The sequence below is a fragment of the Lagopus leucura genome, unplaced genomic scaffold (assembly GCF_019238085.1).
Source record: "Lagopus leucura isolate 7727_CA_CO unplaced genomic scaffold, USGS_WTPT01 Super-Scaffold_100009, whole genome shotgun sequence".
In the NCBI taxonomy this organism is placed as follows: domain Eukaryota; kingdom Metazoa; phylum Chordata; class Aves; order Galliformes; family Phasianidae; genus Lagopus; species Lagopus leucura.
In genome coordinates this window covers 18,480,949-18,498,031 of record NW_024962266.1, presented here as the reverse complement: position 1 = coordinate 18,498,031, position 17,083 = coordinate 18,480,949, and the positions used below count along the sequence as shown (strand labels likewise).

Genomic DNA, 17,083 nt, shown 5'->3' with positions numbered 1-17,083 from the left:
TGAGGTTATACGGCCCTAATCTCCAAACAACAAACTAACTTAAGGGTCAGAGCACGTTTTGTTGTAACTTCCTGTTACAACTGGGCCTCTAGGGACAAAGAACTGAGCAAGCAGTGCTGAGAGCTGAATGTTGGGGGAGCAGAGCTTCAACCCCTGCTCGTCTTTCTGTATGTTATCCAATGACCATTTCATGTACAATTCATGAAATTCCTTGTAGCACCTGATAACTTCTTTAGCCTTTGGGCAAGCGTGCTCTACAGTCTCTGCTTACCATTTCTTCTCGTTGTTCATATTAGATATTCCTTGGCTTTGATTTCTGCAGTAAGTGATGGAAAGGAGTCTTAAACTTCAAATTTTTCTGCCTTATTCCTCCTCAGCCACGTTGCGAACCAGCAAAAAATACTGAGTTATTCTTCATGGGATAAGAAAAAACTATGCTTGGTATTTGGTGCTGGGAGTTAGGTGGAAGAAAGCCAAAACTGCCTTTTTAAAGTAAGTTTTACATGGAAGAGATGCAGGAAGGTTTTGACCACTGAGTACTTGAGAAGAACAAAGTAGCATTATTCTTGCCTGTGAAAGCACTTAATAGCACATAAGGCTGTAGTGAATGTGATCTTAAACAGAGAAGTGAGAAGAAGAGAAGCGGTCTGGTAGAAAACTTTTGGTCAGTTTGATTTTGTAGTTGGTAGTGGGAGGACTGGGGTAGTTTTCTGTTTGTCAAAAAAAAAGCTCATGAAAAAGGGAATTTCTAGAGCTTGTGAAGGGAATGCCTTGTCAAAATGGCAGTGGGGGCTGTTGGCATCTTAACAGGAATAACTTTATCAGTGCTACTTCTGGTATTGAAGGGAGGAAATGAGAAAGCGGATTTATGCTTAGGAGACCTGTACGTAGTGAGAGAGGAGAGTAGGTGTGATCATAGAGTGGCACAGTTGTTCTTGAAGAGACTGGAACATAGAAGTGTTTGTTCCCACGTATCTGGTAGAATTTGCCTTGACTGTGAGGGTGTGATGCAACTAGTCTTGTACAGTGCACTTCTTTATCCTACAGCTTCATCCCTTCTATGACCACATTTTTTTTTTCTACAAAGTCTACTTGTTTGCTCTGACAGTGGTGTCCCTCTTAAAGAAAAGTAACCTAAGAATGAAAAAGGCTTGAGAGGGAGAGTGTCTCTTTTTCTCTTTGGGAGGGGTCTGTATAGACAATAATTTTATAATAGCATTCTTATCCCATTCATTGATACAGATTTTTTTTTCTTCTTCTCACTGAGCTATATGAACTACCTTGAAAACTAGGTCAACTTAAATGTTGTTGGAATTGCTTATCGCCAAGTGTGTGTTGCTGCATACCTGTCACACTCAGCAGTTGGAATGGATTTTGAGAACAGACTGGGGTAAAAGGTGACGCTCAGCAGGATTACTGGCTGTGAAAGAATCACACTCTTCCAGTCTGTCTTCTGTGAAACAACTGAGATGTGTCAAGACTGTTCAATGCAGATAAATACAAGTAGGTTTGGGTGTTGCTTTTAAACTGGTACTTTGTTAGTCTAATTTATTTACATACATTTGGTAAATGCAGTTATTATGCTCATGGTGGATTATTTCTGCTGCTGAAGAAGCTGACTTGATTGACGTATGTAGGCATGGAAATTCATCAGGAATTACCTGAAACCATTATCATGGGCATACCATGGGCATCCTTTAAATGTAGTTAGTTTCAGTGTAATAGTTGAATTGTTAGTGATAAATTACTGTATTGAATATTTACCGCTAACCAAAAAAGAGTTTTTTAAAAGCTTATTTTCTGCCAAAATAAGAGTACATGAAAAAAAGCCATGGTATCTTCTCATGGTGTATCTTTTTCTCCAAAAATCATTGATGATCACAGTTTTCTGTAGCAAATTTGGGATTTGTGCCAGAGAACAGCAGCCTCACATCCTAACTGCACAGTCTGTAAGGCTCAGGAACCAGCAGCACGTGGATTGCTGGGTCCATGTGTTGTCTGAAAGCAGCTGGAGCAGGGGCCAAGCATACTTTCCTCAGTGTTGAAAGTGTCCTCTGAGACATCATAAATGTTCCTCTGTGGGCAGGAGAGTGTTTTAGGGGGTAATAGTTACAGTTCTGCAACTCGGCAGTTAAAGCATGCCCTAGGAGTAATTCTAATCTGGTTCTGTACCCACTCTGTCTTTGACTTTGTCACTGACAGTGCCATCAGGATGCTGGAAGGCAGCGGTGGCTTTGTGATGGAAATCAGTCCTGCCAAGTCTTAGTTAGTAAGAAGGTGACTCATTCATTTGGGATCAATTTTTAAGGCAGCTTGTAACATCTCCCTCACTTTGCATGAAGGATTTTGCTGAGTGTTTGAATGAGCTGGTTACAGTCTTGCTCAAATTTAAAAAAAAAAAAAAAAAAAAAAATTTTTTCCATTCACATTATTGCTCTGAGAGCTGCATATGAGTACCAAGAACCGGACAGAGATTGAAACTCAATAAATTTACTTTCCCAAGGTGAGCAAAAATTTCACCTTTAAAATGGTGTTGAAGAGTTGCTGACTTTCTCAGGGTGAAGGCAAAAGCTTAGAGGAAAAGAGCGGTCCACATAACCTTACTTTTTTACCAGGACATATGGCAGGACATATGGCAGGTGACTCCTGGGTGGCCTGTTCTTCAGAAGGAGGAGTGGAGGAGTAGCAGCACAATGGAGTCTTTTACTGAAGTGTGAAGAGTAAGGCAAATGTAGGCACTTGTGCTTCTGTTAGGGAGGGAGTAGGAGTAGATGTGCTGGAAAGTATGTGGCTTGTCTGGGAGTACAGGAAGGGAGCCAGTAATGGGGTAGCCAAGCAGAGGGGATTTGCTGTGATGCTGAAGGCCTGTTACCCTTAAGAGACTGTTTGTATACAGGTGCAGAACTGATATTAAAGTGGAGAACATATTAAATTAAAACAGAGGAATACATTAGACAACACCTGGAGCACTGTTTTCCAGGCCCCTGATAAGAATGCTAACGCTAACAAGGTTAAAAATTAGAGTATTATGCAGCACTTCCCACTTAGAGCCTTCAAGATGATCTGCTCCGTAATCTTCCCTGGTTCCTCCTTCCTACCCTTCTGTATGACTGCTGTGGTCAATCCAAGTCAGACAACCGGAAACCATGTCCAACAAATATATTAGTTTAAATATAACAAATATATTAGTTTAAATATCGTGAGCTTTAAACATTGGTATTGCGTTTGGAGTTCTTCATTTGCTTTTGAAGTTTGTGTGCATACGGATTCTCGGCTACTCTGAGGAATGTATTCTCTTGTAATCTCACCAGTCTTGGAGCTGGAGATTTAATAAAACATGCAATATTATGAAATATACAATAAGATTTGAACAGTGGGCAGTATGGTAATGAGAGGAATCAGATCCTCAGTCTAAAACTGCTATATACAGTAATTCATCCTTTTTCTCTTGGTGATGCCCCTGATTCTAGGAAAGCCCTATGTGGTTGCCAGGAAAAAAAAGTTGTTTACTAAGATCCAGAAAAGCTGTTAATTTGCACATTCTAGATGTAAGCCACCTCCGCTTTATTCCTGAGGGGAAAAAAAACTAGAATGTAAACCCCGAACTTGTAAATAAATACCAAAATGTGTTTTATTAAAGTGACAACTACATAAGTCTGTAATAAATGAGGAATACATACAGAAATGCATTTTATAAGCAATCTGTAGGTTCCATGTTATCCATACAGAGTCTTTGATAACTCTATGAGGGCAGCAAATACAATAGAAACAGAAAATAAAGTCTGAAATCTGTATGCCCAGCTGATTTCTGACACATTCCAAAATTCACATTCTGTAGCATCCTAAATTTTTGATGCTCTCCCTTCATCCTTCAGAATGCATTTCAGGGATGTTTCAAATGAGTTCTTAATTTACCAGATGTGCATCATTTATGTTGCATGATTGAAGTGACTCGTATGTGGCACAGAGATTTTATCCTAGACAGTAACGAACTGCTGGGGACTTTGAAACCAGGAATGAGAGGGAAGAGAACTGAAAAAGCAGTGGGAGGAGGAGCTTGGTGCAAGGGAAGCAGCCTGGATCTGAGAAAGAATTGGCTGATGTCAGCCTGCCTTTGAGAGCTTGCTGAAGTGTGTTAAGACAGTTGGCAACTGAGTTGTAAAGGGGAAATATAATCTCCTTCTTAGAGACAGTGAAATTGAACTGATGCTGGGTAAAGGGGAACCTCCTGTGATGCTGTATGGCTAATTTTCACAGAGAACAGTTAATTCTTTTAGATACTGCAAGGCTGATTTTACTGCTTTAGTAAATAGAGATTGCTGCTTGTGAAAATCTATTTAGTGAGTTATTTTGGAGGATGTTGGCATCTTATGTGGTACTGAGGCTTTGATAGCCACTTTTAACCTGACCTGCTGAACAATTGCAAGACTTTCTTCATTCAGTAAGCTTTAGCTGAATAAAAAAAACTACCAAATGTTAATAACATAAGCAGATATGAAAGGATATGGTATTAAGATAAATAGCTAATATGTAGAAAATTATTTAAGATATAAATATTCTGCCTTCGGTTCTCTTCACTTTATCAGTGTGTGTATAGTGCCCCGGTTGTTGTAAGTAAGAACTGCCCACACCCAGTAGTGCCCTGTACATACAGTCTCTACCCAGTCTTTGTGCTGTAAATAATTTACATTTATTGTCAAACAGAATCAGAATTTTCCAATCTCAGAAGGAAATGAAATCTTGTCAGCCCATCGTGTTGCCGTTATTACCGCGTGTCTAGTAACCATTTCCACAAGTGTACACGTCTAGACATCCCAGCTCCTTGGCTGGGGTGCATTGATTGATTCCTGGAGCCAATTTGCTCAAGATGCAACTGTCTTACTCAAACCTGATACACCATTCGCTCTGAGTAAGAAGAACAAAGAGAATGCTAGCACTTGTTTGTGCTTTGGGCTAATCTGGAAAGGGCGGAATATTTTATTTCATATTTTATATACCCCCTGCTAACTACTCTTGCCAGCAGGCAGAAAGGAGGCAATTTTCTGCAATGATTCAGTGCTTAATTAATGCTCACCAGAGCTAAGCCCTGTAGAAAACCACAGATGAAGTTTTTGCTCTTGAAAAGAAGAGTGGCTGAGGAACCACTGCGACCCAGATGGCTGTGGATAAATAACCACAGGAGGTGAGCTGTTATTTCTAGGGAGGATGGAATGCCAGCATTTTGTCTTTCTGTGAGCTTATGTTACTCATCCCATTCTTTTATCAGCCTGCATGCAGTAAATATGTAGTTCTCATTTCCCTAATATGTGTCTGCTTGACGCACAAAGTGTGGTGTGGACGTCACAGGCAAATACAGTGTGGCAGTCAGTCCGACCCACGTCACTTCCATAATCTGCAAATCCCATTGATACAGGAAAGCTGGTTTGACATAAAAAGACAAGGGTTGAATTTGAATATATATAGTTTGTGTGCAATACATGTGCTGCCTCGGTAATGCAGATTTCCTCTCTTAAGAAGTGCTCACTTCAAAGTGTTATGCAAACTGCTGCACTACAGAAGCAGCCATAGAAGTACACTGCGGTGTGTCCCAGCTATTCACACACCTGCTGGGCTGGGGAATCGGAAAAACAATCTGCCAGCAAGTGTTGGGATTACACTGGTATGGTATTTTCTGTCAGTTTAAAATGATCAGGGATAGGGTCGGGTAAAGTCCAAAGGAAGCCTTTTGTGGACGCAAAGCTGTAGCATTATGTTTTCGGTGTGCTGTCAGCCCGGAAGGAAAGCTGAACCTATTTTCCTTGGATTATCTGAGGTGCTGCTGCCAGGCAAACCAGAAACGCCTTCCATTGGAGCACACTGAGCAAGCACTAATCAGGGCATGTCTTTATTAGCTCCGGGAAAGAGCTTTCCTAGCAAAGACTGCGATGTATTACAGCGTAGGGTGGGAAAAAAATCAGTCACCTGTAATGTGGAGTAGGATATTTTCTCTTTCTCGTGGTTTCTCCAATTCTGCTTCCTATGCCACTGACACATTTCTGTATTGTAGGTGATGCTTTTGTGTTTCCAGTTCATACATTTCTCATTTTGGTTCTGCTATTGGCAGGTGAGAAGGGAATAGGCAGGAGAGATAAAGAAAGAACTGCTGAGTGCAGAGAAGGGTACAGCGGAATGGTTTGAGGAAGCTGTTGTCTTCTGACGCCTCTGTGGTGCTATGGCACTGCATCCACCTATGAGCCAAGTGTAAAAATGCCAAGGTGCACATAAAGGGCCCAATTGGCAAGTCAGGCTATGTTTTGCACTAATAACTGCTTTGTCTTCACAGTTAGCACCATCAGTGTATGAGATAAAACAGTACACACAGTGTCTTTGGTCACTGTGATCAGTGAAGAAGCCCCCACTTCTTTACAAACCCTACAAGCTGGTTGTCTGCTCTAGAGAGCTTTGCTGTATCAAAGCTTGATTAAATCTTTTCAAGGAATCTCAGGGTGGTGATAGCGCTCTTAAACAGTAGCTGCTATTAAAATGTCAGCCTTGATGTCAGCGCTGGGGATGGAGCTGCTTCCCCTGGTATTGAGATGGGCAAACGGACAGGTGCTGCTAGAAGTGAGCTATTGTAAATGAGGAACATGGATTTAATCCCCTCTGATATGGCTTATTATCCATATGTAGGATTAAAAACCTGTGTAGTATTACTGGAGGAGTTACACTGACCTCCAAGATTTCATGCTTTTGGATTTTACCATTTCTTATGTACTGTTATGTTTTTATTCCAGATTTTTGCAATATTGAGGCTCAGGTGAAAGATGTAAAGTGAAAGATAATATGGTAATTTTCCATTGTATGATAGTAGGGCTTTGACTTGTGAACTCTGTGCAAAATGTGTGATATTCACATCTTAACTAATTGTTCAATCAAAGCCTTGGCAGGTCAGTCAGGGGGAACAACGTACGATCGGCTAGAATTGATCACACTTCATTTCCCATCAATTGTCAGAGCAAATGGTGGCTCAGATGATAAGTTAGGATCATTGCCAGTCATTTCTGGGCTTGTGCCTTCAGCTCGTTTGTTCTTTCTTTCTTTTATTCCAAATGAGAACCCCCAGATTGTTTGGGTGCCCTCTGATGTTGCTGAACAAAGCATTGCAAAGCCTTTCTAGCTTCTGAGGGCCGTGACGCTATTTCTGATTCCATAATTGATGCTGCTGCATAGTCCTGTAATCACCTAACCTTACTGAATTGTCCCCACGTGAAGATTTGATTTCTAAGTTAGTAATTGTTATCCATCATTTATTTTCACATAGATTATGAGTTCAAGACAGGATTTCACCCCAGAGCTCTATGAATGCTGTGCTCCTCACTTTCACTCTTTTTGCATGTGCTTATGACACTTCCAGCTTTGGTGATTTACTAGCAATTAGTAGGCTTCCATGACAGATTTATTGTAGGCTTTCAAAGTGTGATGAATCAGGTATGTGACTGTGAAGAAGTGGTTCCCTAGGACTTTTATTTAATACAAAGGCAGAGAGTTAGATCCTGTGAAGAGCTTTGATGTCTAAAGCAGGACTTAGCCCAACTAAAGCTCCTAAACCCGAATGTAAAATTGCAGTTTAGAAGAATCTTAGTTTAGCTGCTGCCTAGCCCTGGAAACACGTAAACCAGAGGGCTGTTTCCTCATCTGAATTTCATGTGCCCGCCGTTCTTTTCCTGCACTTGCCAGCAGCTTTGCCTGCCTTCTGCATGAAGCTGCTCAGGATACGGAAAGGAGAACCTTTCTGCCGGCTCTGTGCCTGGGCCACAGTCCTACTGCACTCATCCCACAGCCTCACCCACCAAACGTATGGATATCATTCACAGAATCATTAAGGTTGGAAAAGACCACTAAGATCACCTCGTCCAACCGCCAGCACATCCCCACCATGCCTGCTGAACCGTGTTTCTCAGTGCCTTTCCTTGAGCCCGTCCAGGGATGGTGATTCCATTCCTTCCCATTGCCCTTGACCAGAGGGCAGTTCCTACTTGAGCACCAGGTTTCTGCATGTGTTCTGCTTTCTAGCGTGCTGTCTTGTTCCTGCTAAAAATGTTCAACTTTCAGGATATGGATTGATTCCTTTGGAAACTATGAATATTCAAAGATAATCTAGTTGTGACAAGACCAAATGCTTTTGTATTAACAAGCGTTCCTTTCAAAATACATCGATCTGTTCTTTTTTATTTGCTTTCCCCGATGTCTGTTGCTCAATACTAACTGGGGAAAAAAAAAATCTGATTTCTGATGTGAAATCGTCCCAGGCTGAACAAATACACATTGAACCAAAATAAACTAGTTTAATAACTTATTTTTTTTTAATTAAATGCAAGCGTGGCATCCATTGCAGTCTTTTAAAGCAAACAAAACCCTCCACTGTGTTTAGAATGTTAAAAAGAAGATTTGTGCTGTGTTCACAAAGTTATACAATAATTAAATGGAAACCAGTTAAGCCTTCAGAACCTGTCCTGTTGTAGAGGATGTAATTAATTTCTGTTTAATTAGAGTAGAGCTGTGTTGTGATTATTATTTTTTTGAGGGTAGAAATTCTGCACGGTTGCAGTTTTTGGTGTTTTGAGAAGCAGAACGCGTGGCAGAAAGGCATTGCCCACACTGCAGCTATGCCTGAATGGGGACGTGTCTGAGTTCGGCTGCTCTTTGCCTTCAGGATGCATTCCCAGGACAGAGGCTCTCCTGGCCATGTGTGCTGCAGAGGCAGCACTTCTGGCAGGATGGGGTGGTTTTCCCTTGGATGCACAAACAGGCACATCTGTGACGTACAGGCAGTGCCATCCTGAAGGTGAAATTCAGTGTCTTGTAGGGTGTTGGGGTGCTGGACGTCCTCAGGAGACATCCGTCATGAGTGTGTGGGCACCCAACGAGGGGTGCCTTCAGCTGGGCTCACCAGTCAGGGACAGCAGCGTGCAGCTGAGGGCTGGGCTGTACAGACAGGAGGAAGTACCTGCATGCATCTCTGCTCAGTGCAGTGCCTACACCCCTCAGGGGAGGCTTTTTCTCTTTTTGAATTGTTGCTGAAAGATTTCCATACTGAAAGCTGTTGGTACATCAGTGTGTCTGCCCCAGAAGAAGAAAAGGCCCTCTGTCTCTCCTGAGACTTGAAGTAGTGGCTCTGGAGAGGTCTGGATTTCTCAGAAGTGCTGGTTAGTTGCTAGGCACTGTTTGGGGCTGTAAAGAAGGAACGATGACCTGTATGTCCAATGCTGGAAAACTCGGAATGCAAATATTGCTCTGTTTAGCAGAGATTCATTGCCATGAGCCAGGAGTTTCAGATGCAGCCAGGCATGGCACAGCGACCTGCAAAGCGAGTGCCATCACATAGCTTCACATTTCCTGCTGACACATATCATATCTTAAAGCATTTGATAATGGGGATTTGAAGCAATGAAAGATTGAGAGATTTTGATAGTCCTCTGCAGTCTGGCAGTAGTTGGTCGTGCTATTGTTATTCCTTTCCATTCTTTCCCCACCACCATTATCCTTCTTGTGGCCTTTTGGGCTGAATTTTATGTACAGTCAGCATCACTATAGAAAGATATTCCATCTACCTCTCTTCTTTTTCTTTGTTGTTGTTTATTTCTGACTTGTTTTTACTTCTCTTGGCCTGCTGTTCCCATGGTGAAGTGGATCTGACGACCAATTCAGGAGGTATATTCCCCACAAAAAATACAGGAGGAAGTGAGCAGGAACAGCTTAATGTCACTACCAGGTAAAAAGCATTTCAAATGACACACGCATCATGGTAAAGGAGTGCAATTTAGGTCTATGAAGGTGAAATAAGAAGCAAAGAAGTCTAAAGCACTCCGAAATCCCTTGGGGCTTGTACTCTGCACCTCATCTCTTTCTGGGGAGGCTCCCGTCTGCTGCTGCACACTGAGAGATGGTTCTTTTTTCCCTGATTTTTGTGGCATCTGTTGGTACAGCTGCCTCCCTCCTCCTCTCGCTGGCACGGCCTTCTGTGCTTCAAACACCTCGGCCTGACGTGCTGGGTCAGTGGATGTAAGTAGTACCATTCCCCAGCATGTAGATAAGCTACATCTTGAAGCAAGGAATATTACTGAAGAGTGTTAGCCAAGTGCCTGGGAATCATTCTTCACTCACATCAGCTGACAGTAAAACATAAATAAAAGCACTTAAGTGCCACGGCCCCAAGAGATGCACAGTTATAAATGTCTGTGAAATACACAGATATGGAAATATACTTAACTCTACTTCTAGCAAGGTCAGACACCCTCTCTCCCAATAATTAGCTGACTTGCTATCAGCTTTTTCCTGGCGCATTTTCTCAAGGGTTCTCTTCTCATTTGCCCTGCAGATCAGGATGCCTTTGTTGGGGAGAGCCCTTCCTTTCTTTCCAGTCAGGCTTTTTCTCTGCTTCCTCCAGAGATACCCAGCTAACCTCAAACTTTTCCGTTGAGCTGACTTACCCCTGACTTAGTCAGAAGATAGCTTTGGTGTGCCTGCTATAAATTAAGAGCATCTTATCTCCTTGGGAAATCCATGTTGTCAGACAGTGCCATCTCTTTTGCTTGATTGTATAATTAACCCTCAGTGATAGGAGCATTTCAGTGCAAAACGTTTCCATCCTATGAGTGTTTAATTTCATATTAACATACATTCTGGCAGATAGGCTCAGTGCAGATATCCCAGTGGGATAAATATGTTTATGTTTGTCTCTGGATCGGGACTTGATAATGGGAACCAATTAGTTGGAGAGATGTGTAAGGAATACTTGAGACCCTTCTGAAAGCACTCAAAGCCAACCCCTAAATTCAAATTTGGCTGTAGCTTCCCAAAAAGTTAAAAACCCAAGAGTTTCAACTGCAGATTTTTAAATAGCTGTCTTTGGGATGTTTTCTTGCCGTCTGCTCTTAGTCCAAAAGTAAATATGCAAATACTTTAGCCCCAAACTCACCCTTCTTCCTCTCCACATACATGCATGGGAGAAAGTCCCAGTGACAATCTGCAGCCAGTAGCTGTTGAATGCAGTGGATGTAATGAGCAGCATCATCAGTTTCAGCACCAGTACCAGTTTCTGTCCTCAGTGACCTTACTGCAGAAGCTGCTATGGGATCCTGCTCTGCAGGTGGTACAGTGTTGTGTGTCACTGAACCTGGAACATCCTCAAAAAAACATGTAAAACCCAGAAGTAGTGTCTTCTGACAGAGGAAAAAAAAGAACTCTCTGATTTCTTAGGTACTCTTAGCGTAGAGGAACAGAAGTAGGGACATACAGAGCAGTTGGGGTTAATACAAAACGAACTGGTGAGGATTACGTGAAGCTAGCCCATAAAAATCAAAAGGTCTTGGTCATGGTGAGGTTAGACATTTCTGACAGTTACTGAAACAAAGACCTTTGAAAGCAATAAGGAGCTGTGCTTTTTTGTTACAGTCAGCTTCAATAAGGTAGAGAAATACAAGACGAGATACGTGTTAGTGAGAATTCTCTGTGGGGTGGGTAACTCTAATCAGACATTTGATCTTAAGTTTCTTCTGGACTAAATATGTGATGTTGAAGCTGTGTGAAAGCTGGCTGCATGGAGCGGCTTAAACCCTTGTTCCTTTCCAGTGCTATCCCATAATTGCCTTTTGGAGATATGGCTCTAGTTTAGACGTATTTGGAAAAGGCAGAGAGTGTCACAGAAAGACCCAAGTGCTTTCGGTTGAAAACAGTCTTTAAGGATCAATGGTATTCACCTTTAACGCTAGATAAAAAACCTTGCACGGCAACGGCAGGTGCAGAGGGAGCAGCTCAGGGTGTATTTCCCTGAAGGATTTAAACAAGGAAGAATTGCCAAAGCGTGCCAGAGTGGATTGGAGGAGTTGATGTGAATGCTTTCCAAAGCAAAAATCCAAGCTGTCCAACTGTTGAAATAGTTCCCATTTTTCTAAAATGCCATTGATGACTGTTTGCATAGTTAGTAAGACACCACGTTTGTTGCTTTATTGCATTTCAGTGCAAGTACTTCAACGGCAGCACAAAAGTGAAACGGTTTGATGTAATATGGATGTCTATTTGCACTGCTTTTAAGATAAACATTAGGCAATAACCGTTTCTTTTGAGCCTGCATATTGTTCATATGATTCTCTCTCTTGTATAACAGCTCATGTTCATCAACATGATGCATTCCTGCCTGATTTTCCAGTGCTGTCTTTCATTGAAGATACTCTTTTCTTTCTCTGATTGCTTTTTCTTCTTAGACCATTACTCTAGTGGATAGCTCCAGGTTATCATTGTATCCTATCTCCCCCTCCAATAAGCCTATGATTGATACTAATCTGCCCCATGGGACACATTTATAGGATGCGGGTTGGAAACTACTCTCTAAATCTTAGCTTTATACGCACTGACAATTTGCAAGGTTGCACCTTATATTCACTTCAGTTGGCTTTGGGGAAAACATCAGCACCATGTAATCATGCTTCCAAATAAGAAAAGAAATGTGCTCTGTACACCAGAACTTCTCTCGTTGTTCCGTCTCCTGCGCAGCTTCTTTTCATCCTTCGTGTGACGGGGAAGGGTTTGCTTTCTGGATGTGGTCAATGTCCTGTAACCAAACTCATGCCTTTTCTTTCCAGTGAGAGGAGCCATATTTTAATTAATCTAATGGAAGCTTTGACTAGCAGGCAGGTCTCTGAAAAAGAGTTAATGTGCCGGAAAGCACTTCACACGAGCACAAAACTCTTCAGTGACTAATGTGCTGAACGGTACTTTTTCTAAGAAAATTATCCCAGTGAAAGCTTTATGGAGTGCATTTGTTTTGTTTTTTTTTTTATTTTGCCTTTCGTAATCCAGCCTCATGTTTAGAAATTGAAGTAGATTCGCCTAAGGACCGTTTGAAAATAGAATTTTATTGTATTTTTACTACAAGTTTTGCAGGTGCCCATCAGCATAATATGGCAGACAAAAATATGCTGCTCCTCTGAGAAATAAAACCCAGGGTGCTGTGATCACCGGCGTGATGAAGGCAGGTGCTGAAGTTCGGCTCTTGCACTGTTGCTGTTCAACAAAGATCTGAAGGCAGAGTCCAGTTATACAATTAACTCTTGAAGAATCAATAGGAAATGAGGATGCTAATGTTTCCACGAAGCCTGCATATTCAAGCTCTACAGCCCGAAAAACAAAGAGAAGTAATAAGAAATTCATTTGTTTTATCTTTTATCTTTTTAAGCAGACACGCATTTATCTTCCTAAACAGATTTGCCAAACCTTTTTTGAATTGCAAAGTTTTGCTTCGGATGCTTGTTATGTGGATTTGCATAAGGATTAGCAGTGTTGGGGAAGTGGTATCTCCTAACCCTTTCTATTTACTTGTGTGCTATCGGTCACTGGGGTAACAGTTCTTGAAGCAATCGGTGCTTTTATTTCAGTAGATAATGCAGTTTGTTTTCATAGCAGAGCATCTAATGCTCCAAAAGTCTAGTTCAACAAAAATTACAAATGCGTTTGCTCAGGGGATTTTTCTCCCTCGTTAAGACCTCTCTGTACTTGCTGACGTCTGGGTTAAAGAATGAAAAGTTACGAAACTTCAGTGGAAAATCAGAGCTGGCATGCAGAATGTAGAAAGCAAGCTACGTTCCCCAGCCAAATGTGAGTGTGGTCAAACCAAGGCCGTGTCTTAGATCAGAACTCGGCACCATGAAACCAGAGTTCACAGAGACCTGAACACCTCAGAAAGGTTAAGTTGGTTGAGGTAAAAAAGAAGTCTCTACGTGCTTTTTTTCACTCTACTTTTCCTTCCAGCTTTTTGTATACCAGAGTATTGCTCAAAATATGCACCGGGCTCATTTTCACTGTTCGGAGAAGACTGATTTGAGGGCATCATTGCAAGTGTGTCATGTGCATGGGACTAAGGCAAACTCATTGTGCTTGTACATTTATTTCACCTTTAGCTCTTTTCATGTGCCCTGTTCCAACACTGATATATTACAAAGCAAAAAATATCGGGGAGCAGGCATTATTTTCATAGAATCGTTGGCATTTTGCACTTGTGGTCTCAAACGTTTGGTTAAAGATCACATATCCAAAAGGAGTTTGGATATTCTGTAGCATTTTTTTCGTCTGCTTTGCTTCTTGCCTTCTCTGTGCATTAGGGATTCATCTGCACTATGTCCAGCATTATCTATTAGGAATGTTGGTGTTAACGAACTAACAGGTGCTCGTTTTCTGCTGAGCTCAGTAGTGAGGTGTTCTTCATTGTTTGGGGTTTTTTTCATTTTTTTCATCGTTGTTCAGGTAAAATATGCTTTTTTAAAAATATATTTATAGAAAGAAACCATTTATATTACTGATAGTGGAATGATCCAAACCCAGGGGTCTTGAAAGTAAGTCATTAAATGCTCAGGAGGAGGAAGCATCATGCTTCCCAGTGCTGCTGGTTTTACTGGGAGGAACTGTCTTCTTTTCTAAAATCTTACCTTTAAAATCAAAGGACTGTGATAAGCAGAAATAAAAAAAACAATAAGAAGGCATTTTATTTCATCACAAAGAAAATAATTTTATCTAAGAGTAACATAGTTTGAATCAGTAATAACATTCTATTGATTTCTTTTGAGCAATAAAGTGTCTGAAAATAACATCTTTCTGTCATTGGACGGCATAGATTTTGAAGTCAATAACAGAGCAGGGATTGCTTAAATTGGAAAGTACAGGAACAACTGTGGCAATGCTTTTTCATTGCCATTTGCTTGTTGGTCTGTTATTAACAAACCAGAAGACGTTGATACAGCAGCAGTATTACTGGGCTGTAACACGTGGCAGTGACAGCTGCCGGCAGCATTTCAGCACGTGGTACTTCTGCTGTGCCAGGTTGTGCACATTTGCTATAACCCCCAGTGCGCTGCTGTGGGCTGTCCCAGAACCGGGCAAGTTTTCCTGCTCCCTTCCCTTCCCTGGGACAGCCCTTCTAACAGGGAATGGCTTTGTTCTGCCAGCTTCACTGGGTGAACACAGTGGGTATCAATGGCCGTTGTCAAATGTCAGCAGGTTTATGTACTCTGTGGGTTATGTTTCAAGGTAGCTAGCACAGGCACCATAAAAGTCCTCTCACCCTGTGCCTTTTTTGGGCATTTTGAAGCAAGACGAATGGAGTGTGGGTTGCATTGCCTACCTAAAATATAACTCGCATGTCACGGGTTTGCTTTTTTTAGTTTGCTTTTTTCCCCACATATCCCTGTAATAATTACATTAGCAGAGAGCTTTCTGTGAACTTAATGTTCTTCTGGCTTAATGGCCCCTGGTTATTCTCAGGCCATCAACTTTTCCTAGCTGGTCATCAATCCCAAAGAAATGCTTTGTGACTCCATTATTATTGCTTAAGTAGATGACATTTCTGGTGCAACCACTGCCTCCTGGCCAGCTAATATTACAGCAGTAGGTTTTTTTTCCCCTTGCTTTCAATATTGTCAAGGCATTAGAAACAGCTGGTGTGAGAATGTTGTGGCTGTTGGCTGTGAATTCCTCTGACGGTTTTAGGTGTGAGATTTGTAGATCTGTGCAGAAAGACTCTGAGGTGAGCATCAATGATTGGCCTGGAGCAGGTACAGCTGCTCGGCCCCCACGCATCACTGAAGAATTAGTTGGGTAATACCTGCATGTTTCAGTCAGAAGACTTTTTTTCCAAAGGGAACCATTTCCTAGCAAGCTACAGGACAGATGTTGTGGGAGTATTAATGTGTATCACCTAGCAGATGATGACATTTCCCTCCCTGCCCCACTGATGGTTGCGCTTGTTTCCTCACAGGTGATGGATCCTCTGGCAGACATTTAAAATAAGTACTTGTAGCTCAGTAGGCCAGAAACCAGCAGAGATTGGTGTAGGTGAAAAAGTCTTGCAGTGTGGGTATTCGAACCCATGTGAGTTAACATTGGTGCTGACTACATTTCCTTTAACCTCATTAGCACTTCATCTTGCTTTCCCAAGCAGGATGGTGGAGAAGCTAGTTCACCTTAAAGCCTTTTGCTGGGTAATTCATCAAAGTGCCAGGAAAAAGCTGAAAGGAAAATACATGTAAATACTGCATTAGGAAGCCTTGAGTACAAAAGCACAAACGTTGATACTCATATCATTAGCTCTGGAGTGCAGTCCAAATACATGTGAGAGAAAGGACTTTTCTTTCTGGGGGAAGATTGAGACACAAAGCTTGCTGCTTCTGTCATTACACAAATCATACAGTTATTTTTTTGCTTTAATTTAACAAGCAGTTAGCCATTCTTGCAGAAAACAAATTCAGACAGCAACCACTTCTTGCTACCTTCAGAATGTCAAACTGAGGGCCAACCACAGTTCAGTTTGTTGTGTTTTATTTTGGGAGTGGTTTTTTTGGCCAGCATGCCATGTCAGGACAGCAGCTCTGACCACCTCCTCTTTCCCATGCTGGATACACCAGATACAGATCTATGGTCTGTAATGTAGTGTTGCTGATCTTAGATGCTGCAGTATACAGAGGTACACCCTCAAACAGGCTGTGCCTCCCGCTTTGCTGTATTGTTGGAAATCAGCACTTTGGGGATGGTCTTTGGCCCTTTGCCCCTTTCCAGCTCTCACACTGAGCAGCAGATGAACACACATACGTCTCTTGTTTATATATGTGTTGGTGACAAACTTCAGTAGAATGATTTGCAAAGCATTTTCATTTTCCTGAAAGCTTGTTTTATTCTCCCAGCTCTATTAGGTCAGGCACTGACTGAACAGGCACTGCCTATTTCATTTTATTGTGTAACTTTTAAGCATGACCTGACAAGCTAGAAAAAGTTCAGTGCTCTAACTTGCTGTCATGTAAGAGATATGCAGACGTTAATGAGCAGCTCTGACTGTTGAATCACAGTGGAGGCATGAGAGCACTGCTGTGGTCATGGCACTGACTTGGAAATGGTGTGGAAGGGTTAGACCAGGATATAATTCTGTTCCCTGTGCAAAATGTCCTGACCCCAAGGTTGAAAAGCTATTCACGCCTGTGCTTACGGAGATTTAAAAAAAATGATCAGTTCCTGCAGAAATTGGAAGGAGAATCAGCAATACTCCAATTAGAACTCTTTTATA

General features: G+C 41.7%; 1 protein-coding gene across 2 annotated transcripts in view; it reads left to right on the top strand.

The window, feature by feature from the left end:
• Positions 1 to 17,083, top strand: part of ST6GALNAC5 (ST6 N-acetylgalactosaminide alpha-2,6-sialyltransferase 5) — a 115,269-nt gene that overhangs the window by 84,581 nt on the left and 13,605 nt on the right. The gene's annotated exons all lie outside the window — the stretch shown is intronic.